This window comes from Schistocerca nitens, chromosome 10 (assembly GCF_023898315.1).
Source record: "Schistocerca nitens isolate TAMUIC-IGC-003100 chromosome 10, iqSchNite1.1, whole genome shotgun sequence".
Lineage (NCBI taxonomy): Eukaryota > Metazoa > Arthropoda > Insecta > Orthoptera > Acrididae > Schistocerca > Schistocerca nitens.
The window spans coordinates 135272856-135296180 of NC_064623.1; positions in this window are offsets into that span (position 1 = coordinate 135272856).

Sequence of the window (23325 nt, forward strand, 5' to 3'; positions counted from 1 at the left end):
TTTGGTTACAACACTGCTCCAAGAATCCAGTCGTGGCTGCTGGTGACTTGACGAGCTGTACATCAGGTATCAGAAATGAGCTCCGTCTATGCGTAACAAGCTCACCAGCGGGTTCTGTGAAGCCGCCTCCTAACTCTATGTCCGCGTACGCTGGGCGGTTCGACTCACGAGGCTCTGTCGCTGCCCTTTTAATCGAACACTCGTCATTCGAGTCTCTTATGGGGTACAAATGGACTGTGCCGGCGACAGCAACGCCCTGGCCCGTGCTGACTGCTACTACCAAGCAGCGGCGCTGCTCAGTCGCTGTTGGACTACTGGCTGTTTTTCGTGTTTCTGCTGTTCCCGATAATACCGGGTGATCATAGAGTCAGTATAAATTTGAAAACTTAATTAACCATGGAATAATGTAGATAGAGAGGTAAAAATTGACACACATGCTTGGAATGACATGGGGATTTATTAGAACGAAAAAAAGTATTGCCAGACGCATCAAAGATCTCTTGCGCGCGTCGTTTGGTGATGATCGTGTGCTTAGCCGCCACTTTCGTCAAGCTTGGCCTCCAAGGTCCCCAGACCTCAGTCCGTGCGATTATTGGCTTTGGGGTTACCTGAAGTCGGAAGTGTATCGTGATCGACCGATATCTCGAGGGATGCTGAAAGACAACATCCGACGCCAATGCCTCACCATAACTACGAACACGCTTTGCAGTGCTGGTCACAACATTATTCCTCGACTAGAGCTATTGTTGAGGAATGATGGTGGAGATATTGAGCATTTCCTATAAACAACATGATCTTTGCTTTGTTTTACTTATTATGCTAATTATTTCTATTCTGATCAGATGAAGCACCATCTGTCAGACATTTTTTGAACGTGTGTATTTTTTTGGTGCTAATAAAACCCCATGTCATTCCAAGCATGTGTGTCAATTTGTACATCTCTATCTACATTATTCCGTGATTTATTAAGTTTTCAAATTTATACTGACTTTTTGACTACCCGGTACATATTTAAAAAAAGTGTTGCATCACACTTATTTCGTATCGCTCTATCGAATGGGCACATAAAATTCCGCTCTAAAAATATGTTTGTTTGAAACGGGAAACTAATCGACACTTTCTGTTGACACTTGAAGACGCATGAAAGACCGGATGAGTAGTATTTGGACTGACTCCAGCTACACACCGCAACAATATACATATGGAAAATGCATATCTTAAGAGCTACGAGCACTTGTCACGGAAGATATGTGTTTCATAGTAGAGAAGTGAACCGTGAATTTGCTTTCAAAATCTTTTCTTAAAGAATTTATTTACTAGCGATTCATCAAGAACATTAACACATTTCATCACATTAGGTGAGCGTGGAAGAAGTTGCCAGGAAGTAACTGATGGAAAATGAAATTACTTTTAACAAATGTGAATTTTATTCCCAAAAGCTTCTTCAGAAACAGATTTAAAATTACAAGCAGAAAAGCACCCTCGAAATATCAAGTTACAATTTTATTTAGAGACAAAATAGTTCAAATGGCTCTGTGCACTGTGGGACTTAATATCTGAGGTCACCAGTCCCCTAGAACTTAGGACTACTTAAACCCAACTAACATAAGGACATCACACACATCCATGCCCGAGGCAGGATTCGAAACTGCGACCGCAGTGGTCGCGCGGTTCCAGACTGTAGCGCCTAGAACCCCTCGGCCACCCAGGCCGGCATTTAGAGACAGAAAGAACAATATTAACAGTATGAGCATTGGGGCTGAGAAGCTTGCCTGCACCCTTTCAACACGGCCGTAGTCATGACAGCTCACAATAATGTCTGAAAGAGTACACTACAACACACGAGATTACTTTAAACAAAAAAATTTTAACAACTCACACAAACACGTAACTATGAATCCCGTGAGAGGGATGGCAATGGTACAACACTCAAATTATTTGCCACCGAAAGTGCAATTTTTTTAAAGGACTCTTACGGTGAAAGGGTGGCAACCTGATAACCTAAAATGACTATTTAAATAAAACCCATAAAATGCAAACTTACATAAAATGTACAACATGCTCTACATTACACATATATCACCTCGCAAAATGATAGGCAAGATAAAAACATATTTCAATAATTCGGCCTCTAAGCAATAAATTCGTTAACACCGAATCCGACAAACATGACAGAGGCAGCTATTAACGTACGGCAGACCGACAGACACTAACTGCCTAACAAATGCGAACGAGAGACAGACGAGCAAGCTGGGGACGAGAGACTGACCAAGAACACAAGTAGAATTTAACAAGTAACTGAATCAATATCTCACTAATCACTTAACTTCTAATAACTGCGATTTCTGGAAAAGACTTGGCGCAGCACCCCCAAAACGCTCTCCCGAACCGTCCGCTGCCAGCCGTTTCAACGGACGCAGAAGGCGCGCCGATCTCCTGTCTCACGGCGTCGCAGCTCGCCCCGGCCAGCCCGATGTCGTGGGTTGACTCCTATTGCTCTCGTGTCGACCGCGAAGCCACTACCCCTTTCTATACGGCGCTGCCCACGTGGGGACCTCACATGCGCCGACGCTCAAGGCGGACAAGTCATCTCGTGTCTCAGTGCGCGACGGACCAACCGATCGATCCAACCGCCAATGACCACTGCCTAAGCAAACTCGAGCAGACTGGCGGCCTAACTCATACTAGCACTCCGGACGACAGACAGACACTGACTGCCCCACACTGACCGGCTGACCAACTCACCAGACTCCCCACTAGCGAGCTCATAGCGCCCCTTAAATGCACGTGAACAGGCAACCTTTCCCCTGTCCCACCAGAGGGAGACACCAAAGCTGCGATTGCCACAGCGGCGCCACCGCCAGAAACGGAGGACGACTGCTTTACACTACGCGCTGCGGGGCGAACAGCAACCACGGCTCAAAAAGGTGGACAAATGCTCTTAGCTCTTAGGTATCTTCTTTAGAGTCGAAATTTGATGGATAATTTTTGTAGTGTAGCTTCGTACCAGCACTTCTCAAAATATGAAAATCATAGAGCTTTCACTGGAAGTGATTTGTTTCACAGGAGGGAATGTGAACAAGTGTTTGAAGTAAGGATTTTAGAGCCCATGTTTACTCGACTATTTTCGTTTTGGACTTAACCTCTCAAACTTCGTTGGTGGAATTCTTGTTGTCCGAACAGGCCTCGTGAGGCCCAACGGTAGCCACCGCCATATTATGCTCTGCCGATAGGCGTCGCTAGTTGGGGATATGGAGGGCCATGTGGTCAGGTCCCGGTCGTTGTAAGTTTTCGTGACCAGAGCCCGTGACCCATCCAAGTGCTAGCCAAGCCCAACAGCGCTTAACTTACGTGATCTGACGGGAACAGGTGTTCCCATTGCGGCGAGGCCGAGTCTGTGACGACAGTACAAGGAAATGGAAATGTCGTGTGGCTAGGGCCTCCCGTCGGGTAGACCGTTCGCCTGGTGCAGGTCTTTCGATTTGACGCCACTTCGGCGGCCTGCGTGTCGATGGGGATGAAATGATGATGATTAGGACAACACAACACCCAGTCCCTGAGCGGAGAAAATTTCCGACCCAGCCGGGAATCGAACCCGGGCCCTTAGGATTGACAGTCTGTCACGCTGACCACTCAGCTACCGGGGCGGACCGACAGTACAAGGAAACAGGACGTGAGGATGTTGCGTATTCTCCAAATGGTGATTAACTATGAGAACAAATTTACATCAGTCTTCGAAAATGTTACAGAAACGAACGATAGGCGACACATCTCGCTATTAGCCGATAAATGGAAGTTGCCATAATCAAATAGCTAGCTTATTACTCGGCTATCGGGGCAGACTATAAATAATGTAAAACTTCAAAATTAAAAAATGTTCCTTACTGGAACTAGACCGCAAGACCCTCTGATTAACGTTCGGTACTATGACTGCGAAGGCTTTCGCAACGGAGTCCTTGCATAAAAAGTTCTCGGTTTACCTGCCGCGTCAAATTTGGATAAAATCCCAAGCTTTCGATGACTACCTCCGTCATCTTCGTCAGGGGTAAAACTGACTGTCGTGGACCGGTGAGGCTTCCGCTTTTATAAGCAGTGGACGGCTTCTCATTGGCTGGATGACGTCACGGTGAAACGGTGCGTACAGAGGTGACGGCCGCTACGTCCATCGATTTTGTTTGCGCGCTTTATCCAGCGTTGCTTGCAGCGCCATCCATCGCAACAGTCGGAGAACTGCGAGAAATGTAAGAAGTCTCCCTCTGCGCTCTTTCTTTATCAATTGCGCGCTTCCATGCATTACTGAGTGCATATCCGGAGTCTCTGTTGAAATTATTGTCACAGAGTCTAATTTCAACTGCTTCCCTAATGACAGAGTCCCAATAGTTTGAAGCGTGACCAAGTATTCTTGTTACATCAAATAAAATCTTATGTTTATTGAACAAACTGTGCTCAGCCACCGCAGATTTTTCTAGATACCTGTATTTCAAGCGACGCTGATGTTCCACACACAGATCGGCAACAGTTCTTATAGACTGACCCACATAATTTTTGCCAAACTAGCAAGGAATGCTGTAAATTCCCGGTACTCTCAGGCCAAGATTATCTTTCACGGGTCGCAGCATTTCCTTAATCTTCCTGGGTGGCCGGAAGACTGGTCTGATTCCCTGCCGGCTCAGGACTCTGCCGATCTTGCTGGTCGTTGCACCGCAGAATGATAGCCGCGCGATATGTTGGTCCTCTTGATCTGTTCGAACAGCGTCCTTCCAAGGTTTCTTCGCCAGAGTAGATCTGATATCACGGAATATCCATTTTTTCTGAATACCGTCGTCAGATGGTTAATCTCGGAGCCGAGATGGTCCTTGTCCGAAATAGTCCTTGCTCTGTGTACCAAGATACCAAGGTATTCAGCATAGCTCTCTTTTGAGCTGGGTGGTGAAAACTACTCGGATTTAGATATAAATCTGTATGCGTCAGTTTTCTGTACGCAGAATGTCCGAGACGTCCATCTGATTTTCGCTCCACCAGCACATCTAAGAAGGGTAACTTCCCATCCTTCTCCACCTCCACTGTAAATCTTATGTTCTGGTGTATTCCATTCGAATGATCAACAAACTGCTGCAGTGCTTCATTGCCATGTGGCCAGGTTAAAAATGTATCGTCAACATACCTGATGAAGCAGGACGGACGTAAGGGAGCAATGTTCAACGCTCGTTTTTCGAAATCCTCCATGAAAATGTTAGCTATGGCTGGTGATAGTGGCGAACCCATGGCTGTTCCGTCAGTCATTTCATAATATTTTCCACCATAAAAAAAAAGAAAAATAAAAAAAACTGGTGGTCGTCAAAGTGTGTCGAAATAACTTCAGTATTTCAGGACAGAAATGAGCAGCCAGCAGTTTTAACGGATCTTCCACCGGTACCTTTGTAAACAAGGACACCACATCGAGGCTGATCATGACGTCATGCGGACCTATCCTCATTTGCTTTACGATGTCAACAAACATTTTTGAGTTATTCCGATGGATGGCGCAGCAAGCAACGCTGGATAAAGTGCGCAAACAAAGTCTAAGGACATAGAGGCCGCCATCTCTGTACGCGCCGTTTTCACCGTGACGTCATTGAGCCAATGAGAAGCCGTCCACTGCTTATAAAAGCGGAAGCCTCACCGGTCCACGACAGTCAGTTTTACTCCTGACGAAGATGACGGAGGTAGTCATCGAAAGCTTGGGATTTTATCCAAATTTGACGCGGCAGGTAAACCGAGAACTTTTTATGCAACGTTCTGTACTGTTTGCATTGCGTCAACTGCAGCTTCACGACATTGATAACGTAAGTAGCTCATGCCTCGCCCGACATGCGAAAAAATGCTTAAAAAAAGAAAAAGGCTCGAGGATCTGGAGCGTTCACATCTGTGATAACGAACAGGATGTGCGCCGTCCCCTTGTTAGACTGATTAGTTAGTGTAGCAGAGAAATAATCCGGGTCTGAGAAATGCTTCCGATTACGTCTGCGAAGCAGTGCGTGACGTAGTCTCGCATGGGAGTGTGGTAATTGTGCCTTGAGGAAGATATTTGTAAGAGCGGACGTTTGGAGCACAGCCGTCTGGTCACTGCAGCGAGTGTGTAACCTGGTTGTATGACAGGAAGCGCCGACGACGGAAGAAAGGAAGGTATCTGTCGGCTTGGGTACAGGAAAGGTGATCGCGTACGGCGGGAGCTCGTGTTGCGACCCCTGTGGGTGTTAATGGAGCGCACCACACGACGCCCAAGGCAGCTTTGGAGGGCGAAATCGCGTGCGACGCCCGAGAAGAGCCGGCTGTCGCGGAATTTCACACTCGCCGCTGGGTCGCCATTCAGCGCAGACGGAGCGAGACGGCCCGGCCGTCCACCGGCTGTCGACGAGATGCGCCCGCGCCATATGGCCGGCACCTCGCCGTGCGGAACACCCGCACCTCGTCCCGTGTACAGCAGGGACCAGAAATGCACCGGGTACCAATCTGAGAAAACACACGTGCTTCGTCAGACGAATAGTCATAGTACAGAACGTTAATCAGAGGGTGTTGCGGTCTAGTTCCCATAAGGAACATTTTTTTAATTTTGAAGTTTTACATTATTTATAGTCTGCCCCGATAGCTTAGTGGTCAGCGCGGCGGTCTGCCACGCCAGGGGGCCCGGATTCGATTCCCAGCTGGGTCGGTGATTTTCTCCACTCAGGGACTGGGTGTTGTGTTGTCCTCATTAACATTTCATCATCATCAGTGCAAGGCAACGGGAAACCACCGCTGGAATCACTTCCCTAGACGCTCATGCGGTGGACCGCCCTGACGGGGCTTCCCGCATGACAAGACCTGCCGTACGGCAGAACACAAAGTCAGTTACATTATTTATATTGCAAGACACAAAATGAACGAAGTAACCCTCTCGTATAGACCGCTGGAAAATTGTTGCCTACAGTCTAGGTACGCCCAGCAGAGAACACTGGCTACTTAGGCCGATGACTGAAAAAACGTTAGTTGAATGTACTGCAGAATATAGGAGTAATTGTTTATTTGTTGTCACTTTTACTTGTTTTATGTTTAGTTTAATATAACTCAACGCGTTTCGAGCACGTTCTGGCCATCTTCAGGCATTTGTGCGAACAGGAAATTGTTTCTTAAAATAAATTACTATTTGCTGTATGCATCAACGCCTGACGATGGGTAGAGAATGATCGAAACGCCTTGCATTGCGTAAAAAATAAAATAGAACAAATAACAGTGATTTGTAGTAGTAAATATGAATTAATTATTCCACACAATCACGGTTCCCAGACGTACGGCCGTAATTAATAATAAGAATTGGCCACGTGCGAGTAGGACTTGCGTGTTGAGGTGGTTTCCGTACAAACATAATTGTGCATACGCACAAAAATGGTTCAAATGGCTCTGAGCACTATGGGACTCAACTGCTGAGGTCATTAGTCCCCTAGAACTTAGAACTAGTTAAACCTAACTAACCTAAGGACATCACAAACATCCATGCCCGAGGCAGGATTCGAACCTGCGACCGCAGCGGTCTTGCGGTTCCAGACTGCAGCGCCTTTTAACCGCACGGCCACTTCGGCCGGCCGCATACGCACAGTTCATCCGTCCCGGGGAATCGGGAATTTCGAACATTTTTGCTTTTTATCGACATTGTTACTGGGAAAATATCGGTCGCAGAAATTCCAAGATTTTAGAGAAGGTTTCATTTCAATACGACAAATGTGACTTACAGTCATGCAGGAGGAAGGCGACCATTATTATTATAATCAGTAGTTCTGCATTCAGATTGACTTGGTCGCGATGGTATAACACCAGGTGAGGAATAACTTTATTTCTCAGCTGACGCGTTTCGGAATTTGTCGATCATCATGTATCCAGTAGCGATTACTGCTGGTAGACACGACGTTTGAAGCCGTATATGAAACAGTAATCGCTCCTTGAAACCCTTAGTGATTCATGAGAGAGTTTGCGAGTATCAAAACATATGACCTAAATGGCCGAATCTTTTTTTGCCTCGACTTACAAGCTTACATTTATTATATCACCGAGGGACTATAGACCTCAATATGTGACAGAGATTTCAACCACCCCTCTACCCGTTCTTGAGAAAAAATGAGCCTTAACAGACAAAAAGAATTTCTTCGTGTGATATAATTGCAAACTTACGGTTTTCGTTTTTTTTCCTATGGAGGTACTACGAAACCTTCCTTTTTGGCAAATTTTCTGATTCCAGGCCAACGAGAAGCACCCTACAGGTTTCAATGAGTGACTTTACCAGTATCAAAATATGTGACATAAATGGCCGTATCTTTTGATTGCACTGACTTTAATGTTTTACACCAGCAAGGGGTCTGTATGTGAAATTTATTTCCACTCGTTACGTCTTACCGTTCCCAAGAAAAAGGGTTTCTAACAGTCAGACCGACAAACAGACGGACAACAAAGCGAACGCAAAACGGCTCCGTTTTTAACGACTGACAGAGAACCTTAAAAATATAGGAGTCTCGCGATTACTTCGTCAAAATCTGGGAAAAAAATTTTTTTGACGGAGATGATGAAGCTCTACGTGCAGGAGATCAAATTTCTTCTTTTAACTGACTCGCAAGCTAGGCAAACAAATCCGCAATTACAGGACGAGATTTTTCAAAATGAACGAGCACTATTGACATGAGTCCCCCAAAAGCAGACCGCAAGAGCGCTCTTGGCAACTCATATTTCAACAAAAAGCTGCTCGTATCTCATCGAGAGAAAAATGGAAACCACATCTCAAGAAGATTGCATCAAAATACTTTCCACTGAACATCATTAGCTATTCTCGCCAATATTTGGCGAAATTATGCGTTACTCGTGGTTTATTTCCAAGCTGTGCGATGAGAGTGAAACTTTTGTGAACGTACGTCAAGTCTGTTTTCCTATGCAGAATTTAAAAGAAACGTCTGACTACAGAAATACGGCGTTTATAATGTGTGCAAGATGCCGAGAAAATTACCGCTTCCCCAGTTTTCACGATGAATATTGTATTGTTACCAGTCCTCATAGGGGATGTACAGTGGTCGCTGTGAAACACGCGGAGATGCTGCGTACTTGTGTGAAACAGAGTTATCAGCATCTGACAGAGTTTGGAAGGGACAGTGAAAGAATCTAACCAAAATTGTAACCTTTTATTCAGTGAAAGTATCTGTGATAAGATTGTTCTAAATTATTTATTCAGCAAACCTGCATCTGACTGCGTCTGTAAACTCGTTTCTTGCACTCCTCCATTTTGCCAGAAATGCAACATGTATTTGACTCAGCAATCAAGTTTAAGAGAATAATGCCCCTTGTGCAATGGCATTAAGATGGTACTGGAAAATTAACTTTTGGCCATGATGTTTACTTGGTTCTTTCATTGGTGGGTAACTTCAGTTTACTACTCATTTTCATATTCAGTACAAGCAAAGGATGTGGATTATGATTCAGGATGTTAGATTTAAACACAATGTTGATCTCAATATACATATTGTTAAAATTTTAAGTCATACAGAAAACGTACTATTTCAAAAATTTTCGTAGCACAAATCACTCTTACAAAAAATTTTAACTGCGTCAAACCTTGGACGTACAAATCCTAACTCTGAACATTATCTAACAAAAACCATTTTTAAATGATTATATATCTTCTCTCATTTACGTGCTCAAGTTTGGTCAGGGGCAGCGACCTACCTTAACGCTGTCACTTCTTGTCTGCTTCCTCCAGGCACCTAGCTGCGACTCCTACCTTAAAGGTGTTTGCACACGTCTGCTTCCTCCGGGCACTTACCAGTGACTCCTCGGTTTTTTACTGCACTCGCCCGGCTCTCTTAACCATCAAAGATTCTCCTACTAAAAGATATTATACTCGTTCCATCTTGTGGTTGGCAACTACCGACAATTTTCCGGAGCTACCCTGATCAGACCCTGGCACATACTGTGATGTCACCGCCAGACACCACTCTTGCTAGGTGGTAGCCTTTAAATCGTCCGTGGTCCGTTAGTATACGTCGGACCCGCGTGTCGCCACTATCAGTGACTGCAGACCGAGCGCCGCCACACGGCAGGTGTAGTCTAGAGAGACTCCCTAGGACTTGCCCCAGTTGTACAGCCGACTTTGCTAGCGATGGCTCACTGCCTATATTCGCTCTCATTTGCAGAGACGATAGTTTAGCATAGCCTTCAGCTCCGTCATTTGCTACGACCTAGCGAGGCGCCATATCCAGTTACTATAAGTACTATCTTCAAGAATGTATTCTGAACAGATAATATTGTGAATCATGTACCGTCAAGAGCGACATTCATCATTAAAGGATTAAAGTTAAGTATCAAACTAATTACGACCGCTTTCTGCATTCTAATTCCTTGTCATGTTCCAGACCTCACGTCAGTATAGTTCTTCCCTCCTCACGCCAGCCCGCGTGAGCTAAAACGCGTGCATTTCGGCCTCCTCTCGTAACACGGTGTTGGCTCTTCTGCCAACACAACATATACCTTTCAAGGGGATGTACAGTGATCGCTGTGAAACACGCGGAGATGCCGCATACTTGTGTGGAACAGAGTTATCACCATTTGACAGAGCATGAAAGGGACATCATTTTAGTTTTCGATTTGGCCAGGTGGTTAAATCGCGAAATATCCAGTTCTATTGTGTGTTCGGACACGACAGTGGCCCGATATTGGACTGCGTGAGAACTTGAGGGCAGCCACGCTCGTTGTCAAGGTTCCGGTTGACCACTGGTGACCACCACAAAGCAACACCCCTGTTTCAGATACGAAGCAGATCACAAACCCTTCAAAACTGCGCCTCCTAGGAAGTGGAAGCCCTGCAGCGTTCTGCGTCTTCCCACACCTCTGGTTCGAGTTGCGTCACACTTGTAGGCTGCCGCTAACGTCGCAACACCAACGGCTGCATTTGGAGTGTTGCCCTGACCGGGAAGCACGGACTACTTCTGAATTGCGTCACACTGTGTTCAGCGACGAATCGCAGTTGTGCACTAATGGTGAGTATAGTGATGGCAACGGGAGGGCTCAAACACTTTGCAGAGGCGCAGCAGTGCTGTGGGAAGCCATCCTGTAGTGGCTGGAAATGATGGGCCAGCTCTGACGACACACCGGAATGTCAGAGACATTCTGCGTCCTCATGGGTTACATCTCATGTGACAGATTGTGGCGTCATATTTCAACAGGCCAGTGGTCGTCCGCAAACTTTACAGAAGCTCTCCGCTGCAGAGTGAAAATCTCATTCTGGAAACATCCCCCAGGATGTGGCTAAGCCATGTCTCCGCAATATCCTTTCTTTCAGGAGTGCTAGTCCTGCATGGTTCGCAGGAGAGCTTCTGTAAAGTTTGGAAGGTAGGAGACGAGATACTGGCAGAAGTAAAGCTGTGAGTACCGGGCGTGAGTCGTGCTTCGGTAGCTCAGATGGTAGAGCACTTGCCCGCGAAAGGCAAAGGTCCCGAGTTCGAGTCTCGGTCGGGCACACAGTTTTAATCTGCCAGGAAGTTTCATGTCAGCGCACACTCGGCTGCAGAGTGAAAATCTCATTCTGGAAACATCCCCCAGGCTGTGGCTAAGCCGTGTCTCCGCAATATCCTTTCTTTCAGGAGTGCTAGTCCTGCAAGGTTCGCAGGAGAGCTTCTGTAAAGTTTGGAAGGTAGGAGACGAGATACTGGCAGAAGTAAAAATGTGAGGACCGGGCGTGAGTCGTGCTTCGGTAGCTCAGATGGTAGAGCACTTGCCCGCGAAAGGCAAAGGTCCCGAGTTCGAGTCTCGGTCGGGCACACAGTTTTAATCTGCCAGGAAGTTTCATATCAGCGCACACTCGGCTGCAGAGTGAAAATCTCATTCTGGAAACATCCCCCAGGCTGTGGCTAAGCCATGTCTCCGCAATATCCTTTCTTTCAGGAGTGCTAGTCCTGCAAGGTTCGCAGGAGAGCTTCTGTAAAGTTTGGAAGGTACGAGACGAGATACTGGCAGAAGTAAAGCTGTGAGGACCGGGCGTGAGTCGTGCTTCGGTAGCTCAGATGGTAGAGCACTTGCCCGCGAAAGGCAAAGGTCCCGAGTTCGAGTTTCGGTCGGGCACACAGTTTTAATCTGCCAGGAAGTTTCTAATTTGACCAGTTCTCGAGTATCCGACCGGGTAGCGTCGTAATTTCTCCACAATATTTCGGCAGACCTACACGCTGCCATCTTCAGGTGGTTCCTGACGAATGCTGTGCTGTTCCTCTCGGCACCCTATATATACTAGCCGTTACCCCCTCCACCGTTCCTCTCCTGGTGTCTTTGGTGCGACAGGCGCGGCGGCTACTGGAGGTGGTGGGGGAAACGGCGCCTGGGTTTGAACTGGGGTCTGCAGCCTCCCTGCTGCCGCCGTCGGGGGCGGTCCTCGATCTCTGGGACCGCATCTTTCTCTCCAGGCTGAGTGCAGGATTCTAAGCCTGACAAAGTTGAAGACCAACTTTATTAATTAGATCGTCCTGTAGTCAGAGTTCGATGGCTTCTTTAGTAACGCAGTCCGAGAAGTAGGAGGATTGACAGAGTATTTTTGTTTTTTCATAGTCCATAGTACGGCCACTCTTTATACAATGGTCAGCCACGGCTGATTTAGTGGCCTGGCGTAATTCAGTATGGCGCTTGTGTTCGCGGCACCTCTCTTCTACAGTGTGGACTGTCTCCCCAGTGTATGATTTTCCGCACTGACAGAGAATTTGATCAACGCCTGGTTTTCGAAGGCTGAGGTCATATTTCACTGAACCCAGTAGAGTCAAGGTTTTTGCCGGGGGTCGGAATACACATTTCACATTGCGTTTCCCCAGGATTCCGCCGATTTTTCTTGAGGTGTTTCCGACAAACGGAATGCACGCCAACGACTTGTGTTCTTCTGTTTCTTGTTCTCTTGGCACAGTCTGTCTGAGTGCGTGTCTTATTTGCTTCTGGTTGTACCCATTTTTCCGAAATGTTGTCTCTAGGTGCTGCAATTCTGCTTGAAGTCCATCCTGATCGCAAAAACCTTGACTCTACTGGGTTCAGTGAAATATGACCTAGGCCTTCGAAAACCAGGCGTTTATCAAATTCCCTGTCAGTGCGGAAAATCATACATTGGGGAGACAGTCCGCACTGTAGAAGAGAGGTACCGCGAACACAAACGCCATACCGAATTACGCCAGGCCACTAAATCAGCCGTGGCTGACCATTGTATAAAGACTGGCCATACTATGGACTATGAAAAAACAAAAGTACTCTGGGACTGCGTTACTAAAGAGGCCATCGAAAACTGACTACAGGACGATCTAATTAATAAAGACAGCGGCCTTCAACTTAGTCAGGCTTGGAAAGCTGCACTCAGCCTGGAGAGATCGAGGACCGCCCCTGACGGCGGCAGCAGGGAGACTGCAGACCCCGTTTCAGACCCAGACGCCGCTTCCCCCATCACCTCCAGTAGCCGCCGCGACGGCCTCACCGAAGACACCAGGAGAGGAACGGTGGAGGGGTAACGGCTAGTATACATAGGGCGCCGAGAGGAACAGCTCAGCATTCGTCAGGAACCACCTGAAGATGGCAGCGTGTACGTCTGCCGAAATATTGTGGAGAAATTACGACGCTACCCGGTCGGATACAGGAGAACTGTTCATATTGCAAATACGCCGGGAAAACTTCAGATCGCATGCCCAGGCCTGTTCCCGATAGACCACGTGTGGGAGCGGCTTGGACATTAACATCATCCCAGCACCAGTACCCGAGATACCATGAACCGGGCCGGCCGAAGTGGCCGTGCGGTTAAAGGCGCTGCAGTCTGGAACCGCAAGACCGCTACGGTCGCAGGTTCGAATCCTGCCTCGGGCATGGATGTTTGTGATGTCCTTAGGTTAGTTAGGTTTAACTAGTTCTAAGTTCTAGGGGACTAATGACCTCAGAAGTTGAGTCCCATAGTGCTCAGAGCCATTTGAACCATTTGAACCATGAACCGGTTACAATAGTTGCCGTCCAGCTTGCCTCACGAGAGGTTACAACAACTTTGGGTATGAATCCAGGCCAGAGGAGATGCAAAGTCCTTGTAGATTTGACACCTCTCCATGTTCTTCTCGTTCAGTAGAAAACTACTGTCCACTGAGATAGGCTTTGCCTACCGGGCACATTTTCAGAATCTCTCAATTTTCCAAACCGCAAGAAGTAAATCGGATTTTGCGAACTTGTGAAACACACAACCAAAAGATAACCTCTGCCCCTGTCCCCACCCTCACCACCAAAGAGGAGTGCCAAACCAAGCTGCCACTTCGAGAGTTTCAAAGCGCTCAACGAAATTTTTACAAACTTACCAAATTCCAGACTGGTATCGTTGGTACTGATACCTTTATCGAGAACTGTGAAGACGGTTTACAATAGCAAAACTAACATATGTATATTGCTTGGTATACCCATGGAGGAATGGACCTCATTTGTTTACTGTATTCTCTAAAAATTGTTCACATGGCTCTAAGCACTATGAAACGTAATAGCTGAGGTTATCAGTCCCCTATACTTAGAACTACTTAAATCTAACTAACCTAAGGACATCAGACATATCCATGCCTGAGGCAGGATTCGAACCGACGACTGTAGCAGCCGAGTGGTTCCGGACTGAAGTGCCTAGAACCGCTCGACCACCGCCGCCGGCTACTGTATTCTCTATGTCGTTCGCAATAGCAAAGCACTTGCAGTGGATTCGTTTCACAGTAGCGAGGATGAACAAGTGCTCATAGCTCTTAAGCGTTTAAGAGCCCCTGTATATTGCATTTGTTTGTCTACTTTTCGTGCCGGCCTCGGTAGCCGAGCGGTTCTAGGCGCTTCAGTCCTGAAACCGCGCGACTGCTACAGTCGCAGGATCGAATCCTGGATTGGGCATGGATGTGTATGATGTCCTTAGGTTAGTTAGGTTTAAGTACAGTACTGCCCATTAAAATTGCTACACCACGAAGATTACGTGCTACAGACGCGAAATTTAACCTACAGGAAGAAGATACTGTCTTATGATTAGCTTCTAGAGCATTCACACAAGGTGTCGCCACCTACAACGTGCTGATATGAGGAAAATTTCCAAACGATTTCTCATGCACAATCATTAGTTGACCGGCGTTGCCTGGTCAAACGTTGTTGTGATGCCTCGTGTAAGGAGGAGAAATGCGTACCATCACATTTCCGACTTTGATAAAGGTCGGATTGTAGCCTATCGCGATTGCGGTTTATCGTATCGCGACATTGCTGCTCGCGTTGGTCGATATCTAATGACAGCAGAATATGGAATAGGTGGGTTCAGGAGCGTAATACGGAACGACGTGCTGTATCCCATCGGCCTCGTATCGATAGCAGTTGAGATGACAGTCATCCGCATGGCTGTAACGGATCGTGCAGCCACGTCTCGAACCCTGTCAACAGATGGGGACGTTTGCAAGACAACAACCATCTGCACGAACAGTTCGACGACGTTTGCAGCAGCATGGACCATCAGCTCGGAGACCATGGCTGCTGTTACCCTTGACGCTTCATCACAGACAGGAGCACCTGCGATGGTGTACTCAAAGACAAACCTGGGTGCACGAATGGCAAAACCTAATTTTTTCGGATGAATCCAGGTTCTTTTTATAGCATCATGATGGCCGCATCCCTGTTTGGCGACATCGCGGTGAACGCACATCGGAAGCGAGTATTCTTCATCGCCATACTGACGTATCACCCGGCGTGATGGCATGGGATGCCATTTGTTACACGTCTCGGTCACCTCTTGTTCGCATTGACGGCACTTTGAACAGTAGACGTTACATTCCAGATGTGGTACGACCCGTGGCTGTACCCTCCATTCGATCCCTGCGAAATGCTACATTTCCGCAGGATAATGCACGACCGCATGTTGCAGGTCCTGTAGGGGCCTTTCTGGATACAGGGAATGTTCGACTGCTGCCCTGGCCAGCACATTCTCCAGATCTCTCACTAATTGTAAACGTCTGGTCAATGGTGGCCGAGCAACTGGCTCGTCTCAATTCGCCAGTCACTACTTTTGATGAACCATGGACCTTGCCGTTGGTGGGGAGGCTTGCGTGCCTCAGCGATACAGATGGCCGTACCGTAGGTGCAACCACAACGGAGGGGTATCTGTTGAGAGGCCAGAGAAACATGTGGTTCCTGAAGAGGGGCAGCAGCCTTTTCAGTAGTTGCAGGGGCAACAGTCTGGATGATTGACTGATCTGGTCTTGTAACATTAACCAAAACGGCCTTGCTGTGCTGGTACTGCGAACGGCTGAAAGCAAGGGGAACCTACAGCCGTAATTTTTCCCGAGGACATGCAGCTTTACTGTAAGATTAAATGATGGTGGCGTCCTCTTGGGTAAAATATTCCGGAGGTAAAATAGTCCCCCATTCGGATCTCGGGGCGGGGACTACTCAAGAGGACGTCGTTATCAGGAGAAAGAAAACTGGCATTCTACGGATCGGAGCGTGGAATGTCAGATCCCTTAATCGGGCAGGTAGGTTAGAAAATTTAAAAAGGGAAATGGATAGGTTAAAGTTAGATATAGTGGGAATTAGTGAAGTTCGGTGGCAGGAGGAACAAGACTTTTGGTCAGGTGATTACAGGGTTATAAATACAAAATCAAATAGGGGTAATGCAGGAGTAGGTTTAATAATGAATAAAAAAATAGGAGTGCGGGTTAGCTACTACAAACAGCATAGTGAACGCATTATAGTGGGCAAGATAGACACAAAGCCCATGCCTACTACAGTAGTACAAGTTTATATGCCAACTAGCTCTGATGAAATGTATGACGAGATAAAAGAAATTATTCAGGTAGTGAAGGGAGACGAAAATTTAATAGTCATGGGTGACTGGAATTCGTCAGTAGGAAAAGGGAGAGAAGGAAACATAGTAGGTGAATATGGATTGGGGGGAAGAAATGAAAGAGGAAGCCGCCTTGTAGAATTTTGCACAGAGCATAACTTAATCATAGCTAACACTTGGTTCAAGAATCATAAAAGAAGGTTGTATACCTGGAAGAATCCTAGAGATACTAATAGGTATCAGATAGATTATATAATGGTAAGACAGAGATTTGGGAACCAGGTTTTAAATTGTAAGACATTTCCAGGGGCAGATGTGGATTCTGACCACAATCTATTGGTTATGAACTGCAGATTGAAACTGAAGAAACTGCAAAAAGGTGGTAATTTAAGGAGATGGGACCTGGATAAACTGAAAGAACCAGAGGTTGTAGAGAGTTTCAGGGAGAGCATAAGGGAACAATTGACAGGAATGGGGGAAAGAAATACAGTAGAAGAAGAATGGGTAGCTCTGAGGGATGAAGTAGTGAAGGCAGCAGAGGATCAAGTAGGTAAAAAGACGAGGGCTAATAGAAATCCTTGGGTAACAGAAGAAATATTGAATTTAATTGATGAAAGGAGAAAATATAAAAATGCAGTAAATGAAGCAGGCAAAAGGGAATACAAACGTCTCAAAAATGAGATCGACAGAAAGTGCAAAATGGCTAAGCAGGGATGGCTGGAGGACAAATGTAAGGATGTAGAGGCTTGTCTCACTAGGGGTAACATAGATACTGCCTACAGGAAAATTAAAGAGACCTTTGGAGAGAAGAGAACCACTTGTATGAATATCAAGAGCTCAGATGGCTACCCAGTTCTAAGCAAAGAAGGGAAGGCAGAAAGGTGGAAGGAGTATATAGAGAGTTTATACAAGGGCGATGTACTTGAGGACAATATTATGGAAATGGAAGAGGATGGAGATGAAGATGAAACGGGAGATAAGATACTGCGTGAAGAGTTTGACAGAGCACTGAAAGACCTGAGTGGAAACAAGGCGCCGGGAGTAGACAACATTCCATTAGAACTACTGATGGCCTTGGGAGAGCCAGTCATGACAAAACTCTACCATCTGGTGAGCAAGATGTATGAGACAGGCGAAATACCCACAGACTTCAAGAAGAATATAATAATTCCAATCCCAAAGAAAGCAGGTGTTGACAGATGTGAAAATTACCGAACTATCAGTTTAATAACTCACAGCTGCAAAATACTAACGCGAATTCTTTACAGACAAATGGAAAAACTGGTAGAAGCGGACCTCGGGGAAGACCAGTTTGGATTCCGTAGAAATGTTGGAACACGTGAGGCAATACTAACCTTACGACTTATCTTAGAAGCGAGATTAAGAAAAGGCAAACCTACGTTTCTAGCATTTGTAGACTTAGAGAAAGCTTTTGACAACGTTAACTGGAATACTCTCTTTCAAATTCTGAAGGTGGCAGGGGTAAAGTACAGGGAGCGAAAGGCTATTTACAATTTGTACAGAAACCAGATGGCAGTTATAAGAGTCGAGGGGCATGAAAGGGAAGCAGTGGTTGGGAAAGGAGTGAGACAGGGTTGTAGCCTCTCCCCGATGTTATTCAATCTGTATATTGAGCAAGCAGTAAAGGAAACAAAAGAAAAATTCGGAGTAGGTATTAAAATTCATGGAGAAGAAGTAAAAACTTTGAGGTTCGCCGATGATATTGTAATTCTGTCAGAGACAGCAAAGGACTTGGAAGAGCAGTTGAACGGAATGGGCAGTGTCTTGAAAGGAGGATATAAGATGAACATCAACAAAAGCAAAACGAGGATAATGGAATGTAGTCAAATTAAATCGGGTGATGCTGAGGGGATTAGATTAAGAAATGAGGCACTTAAAGTAGTAAAGGAGTTTTGCTATTTAGGGAGTAAAATAACTGATGATGGTCGAAGTAGAGAGGATATAAAATGTAGACTGGCAATGGCAAGGAAATCGTTTCTGAAGAAGAAAAATTTGTTAACATCGAGTATAGATTTAAGTGTCAGGAAGTCGTTTCTGAAAGTATTTGTATGGAGTGTTGCCATGTATGGAAGTGAAACATGGACGATAACCAGTTTGGACAAGAAGAGAATAGAAGCTTTCGAAATGTGGTGCTACAGAAGAATGCTGAAGATAAGGTGGGTAGATCACGTAACTAGTGAGGAGGTATTGGCTCTGAGCACTATGGGACTCAACTGCTGAGGTCATTAGTCCCCTAGAACTTAGAACTAGTTAAACCTAACTAACCTAAGGACATCACAAACATCCATGCCCGAGGTAGGATTCGAACCTGCGACCGTAGCGGTCTTGCGGTTCGAGGAGGTATTGAATAGGATTGGGGAGAAGTTTGTGGCACAACTTGACTAGAAGAAGGGATCGGTTGGTAGGACATGTTTTGAGGCATCAAGGGATCACAAATTTAGCATTGGAGGGCAGCGTGGAGGGTAAAAATCGTAGAGGGAGACCAAGAGATGAATACACTAAGCAGATTCAGAAGGATGTAGGTTGCAGTAGGTACTGGGAGATGAAGACGCTTGCACAGGATAGAATAGCATGGAGAGCTGCATCAAACCAGTCTCAGGACTGAAGACCACAACAAAAACAACATGGTATCGTGTTTGAAGCTGCATGGGCGGCTGTACCTGTACATGCCATCCAAGCTCTGTTAGACTCAATACCCAGGCGTATCAAGGCCGTTATTACGGCCAGATGTGGTTGTTCTGGGTACTGATTTGTCAGGATATATCCACCAAAATTGCGTGAAAATGTAATCACATGTCAGTTCTGGTACAGTATATTTTTCCAATGAATACCCTTTTGTCATCTGCATTTCTTCTTTGTGTAGCAATTTTTATGGCCAGTAGTGTAGTTCTAACAAGGGAACCTCACAACGCAAACCGCTCAGATTTAGTTATAAGTTGGCCCAGTGGATAGGCCTTGAAAAACTCAACACAGATCAATATAGATAACAGGAAGAAGTTGCGTGGAACTATGAAAAAAATAAGCAAAATATACATACTGAGTAGTCCGTGCACAAGATAAGCAACATTAAGGAGAGTGCGAGCTCAATAGCGCGGTGGTCTTGTGGTTAGCGTGAGCAGCGGCGGAACGACAGGTCCCCGGTTCAAGTCTTCCCTCGAGTGCGCATGGACTACTGTTTGTATATTTTGCTTATTTTTTCATAGTTCCACGCAACTTCTTCCTGTTATCTCGATTGATCTGTGTTCAGTTTTTCAAGTCCTATCCACTGTGCCAACTTACAACTAAATCTGAGGGAGGTGCGATGGGGAGGTTCCCATGTAAGTTCTAGGTGACTGATGACCTCAGATGTATAGTCTCATACTACTCAGAGCCATTTGAACCAATCTCCTTTTCGTTTGTGGTACCGCCTTTCAGAATATGGAATACTTCCTTTAGGACAGTCGGTACGTAACATAAAGCATGGTGCGTTGCCGTGGTTATTGAATATGTACGCACGGTTTTGAGTTTCTACATAAGGCATCCAAAATTTCTAACAATAAACTGAACTAATTTTGCAAATTCTTGGCAAATGTGGCAGAAGCGACGTCTGGCGTGCTAGGGAAAGAACCCACTTAACACACGGAGCAATTTTGCGACATATGCATGAAATGTTGGAAAAGGTGAGGCAATACTGACCCTATGACTTATCTTAGAAAATAGATTAAGGAAAGGCAAACCTACGCATCTAGCATTTGTAGACTTAGAGAAAGTTTTTGACAATGTTGACTGGAATACTCTCTTTCACGTTCTGAAGGAGGCAGGGGTAAAATACAGATAGCGAAAGGCTATTTACAATTTATACAGAAACCAGATGGCAGTTATAAGAGTCGAGGGGCATGAAAGGGAAGCAGTGGTTGGGAAGGGAGTGAAACAGGGTTGTAGCCTCTCCCCGAAGTTATTCAGTCTGTATTTGAGCAAGCAGTAAAGGCAACAAAAGAAAATTCGGTTAGGAATTAAAATATATGGAGAAGAAATAAAAACTTTGAGGTTCGCCGATGACATTGTAATTCTGTCAGAGACAGCAAAGGACTTGGAAGAGCAGTTGAACGGAATGGACAGTGTCTTGAAAGGAGGGTATAAGATGAACATCAACAAAAGCAAAACGAGGATAATGGAATGTAGTCGAATTAAGTCGGGTGATGCTGAGGGAATTACATTAGGAAATGAGACACTTAAAGTAGTAAAGGAGTTTTGCTATTTGGGGAGCAAAATAACTGATAATGGTCGAAGTAGAGAGGATATAAAATGTAGACTGGCAATGGCAATGAAAGCATTTCTGAAGAAGAGAAATTTGTTAACATCGCGTATAGATTTAAATGTCAGGAAGTCGTTTCTGAAACTATTTGTATGGAGTGTTGCCATGTATGGAAGTGAAACATGGACGATAAATAGTTTGGGCAAGAAGAGAATAGAAGCTTTCGAAATGTGGTGCTATAGAAGAATGCTGAAGATTAGATGGGGAGATCACATAAATAATGAGGAGGTATTGAATAGAATTTGGGAGGAGTTTTTGGCACAACTTAGCTAGAAGAAGGGATCGGTTGGTAGGACATGTTCTGAGGCATCAAGGGATCACCAATTCAGTACTGGAGGCCAGTGTGGAGTGTAAAAATCGTAGAGGGAGACCAAGAGATGAATACACTAAGCAGATTCTGAGGGATGTAGGCTGCAGTAAATACTGGGAGATGACGAAGCTTGCACAGGATAGAGAAGCATGGAGAGCTGCATCAAACCAGTCTCAGGACTGAAGACCACAACAACAACCATGAACGAGCAACGGTTCACGCTTGCGAATTAAATACCCGTTTTCGGAAGAGATATGCGCCAATTATTGTTAGAGGGAGACGGAAGTTTCCGGTCTGTGGCTTTCTGATATGCCGAGTTACTGTTATTCATTCCTAATTTAAGGAATCCAGTCGTCTTATGTCTTAGTTCGTTGTGTACCGTTTTTTTCTGTCTCTTCCATAGTGCCGCATTCCTTGGAAAAGAGTGTCGAATAATCGGTTTTAGAGACGCCGCGCCACGAGATACACGCAGCGGTGGCGGCGGCACCACAGAACCGTTACGGAGATCACGTTCCTAGGGCAGAGCGTGCGTGTGGCGGTAATAACAGTGTTTAACGCACACACACGCTCCGCGTGTCTCAGCTCGCGCTACTCCGCCACGCACAGCGGCCGTTTAAAAGACAGCCATCACTCGGGCCGCCGCTGCTGCTTCACGCGTCGCTCACCGCATAAACACATCAGCCTGCCTCCGGGATCCCTGGCTGCGTGACGTCACGACCGGCGCTGGGCCGTACTGCGCATTAGAGAGCCTGTATAGGAAGAGTGTGGCCAGCCGGACGATACGGCGGCCATTTTTCTGCCAAACTGTGGGCGGGACTTTTGAATGGCCAGTAGTGGAGTACACACTCACCGAATCAAAAGCACAGGTTGTAATGGTACTTGAATTACGTAACCATTACGGCACCTCAACTTAACCTCTCGATACCAGCAATATTCTACTGTGTTTCTGTAAAGTAGTTAACATATTTCTGAGACAACATTCAGATTTGATTTCATTAATGTAGAGGTACTTTGATACATCGATATGTTTATGTTGCAATGATATTATTCTTATGTGTATTCTTTCTTTTGTCCATAGATCTTTGTCGTACTTGTAACTCTGAGTTTTGGGCGCGTAAGCGATTATTAGTTAGTTAGAGTGTCGGACCTTTAGAAAAGTCTTGGACCTCATGTTGGAAAGACACATATTGTAGTCAGCTTATAAAATGTGAACTTTAACAGTGAGGAAGATGTTTTCAAGTATGTTTTGTATTGTGAAGTGATGTTTTGTGTGTTACGTGCTGTTGCAGCAAAAGTAATAAAAACGGAGTGTAATTTAAATTCGGAGTGCTGATTACTTTTTTACATCACCATTGTGCTAACTTTCAACGGTCTTCAAGAATGATTTGTGAAACACATCTTTAAAGCTTTTGAATATCGCAGAATAAAACCTAGGCCTCTTTGCATCCGAGCTTGGAATCATCACCTAGAATTTTCGACGATTGAGCCATGATTTTACAACAAGACCAGCGTGGGAAACACGAAAAGATGAATGCCTAGTTTATTCATTATTATATGAAATGACTTTATTAACTGTGCTCTAATGACACCTGCCACATAATAACTTTGTTGTTGCCCGTAAATGCAGTATTTAGCAGCGTGAGAAACACCACAATCATTATTAAATTTTGACCTTTGTTGTGGTAGGGTTGTTAGAAGGTCAATATGGCGAAATCATTCGTTAAATGCCTTTCTTCACAGCCTTCTACGTACAGCACAGGAAAATTTGATACAGTGGCTGTGAAAATTATTCGTTACTTCCATTTATTTCTTTTAAAGTTCGTTTACTAGACATATTATAATGAAAGTAACGTAAATAAAAAA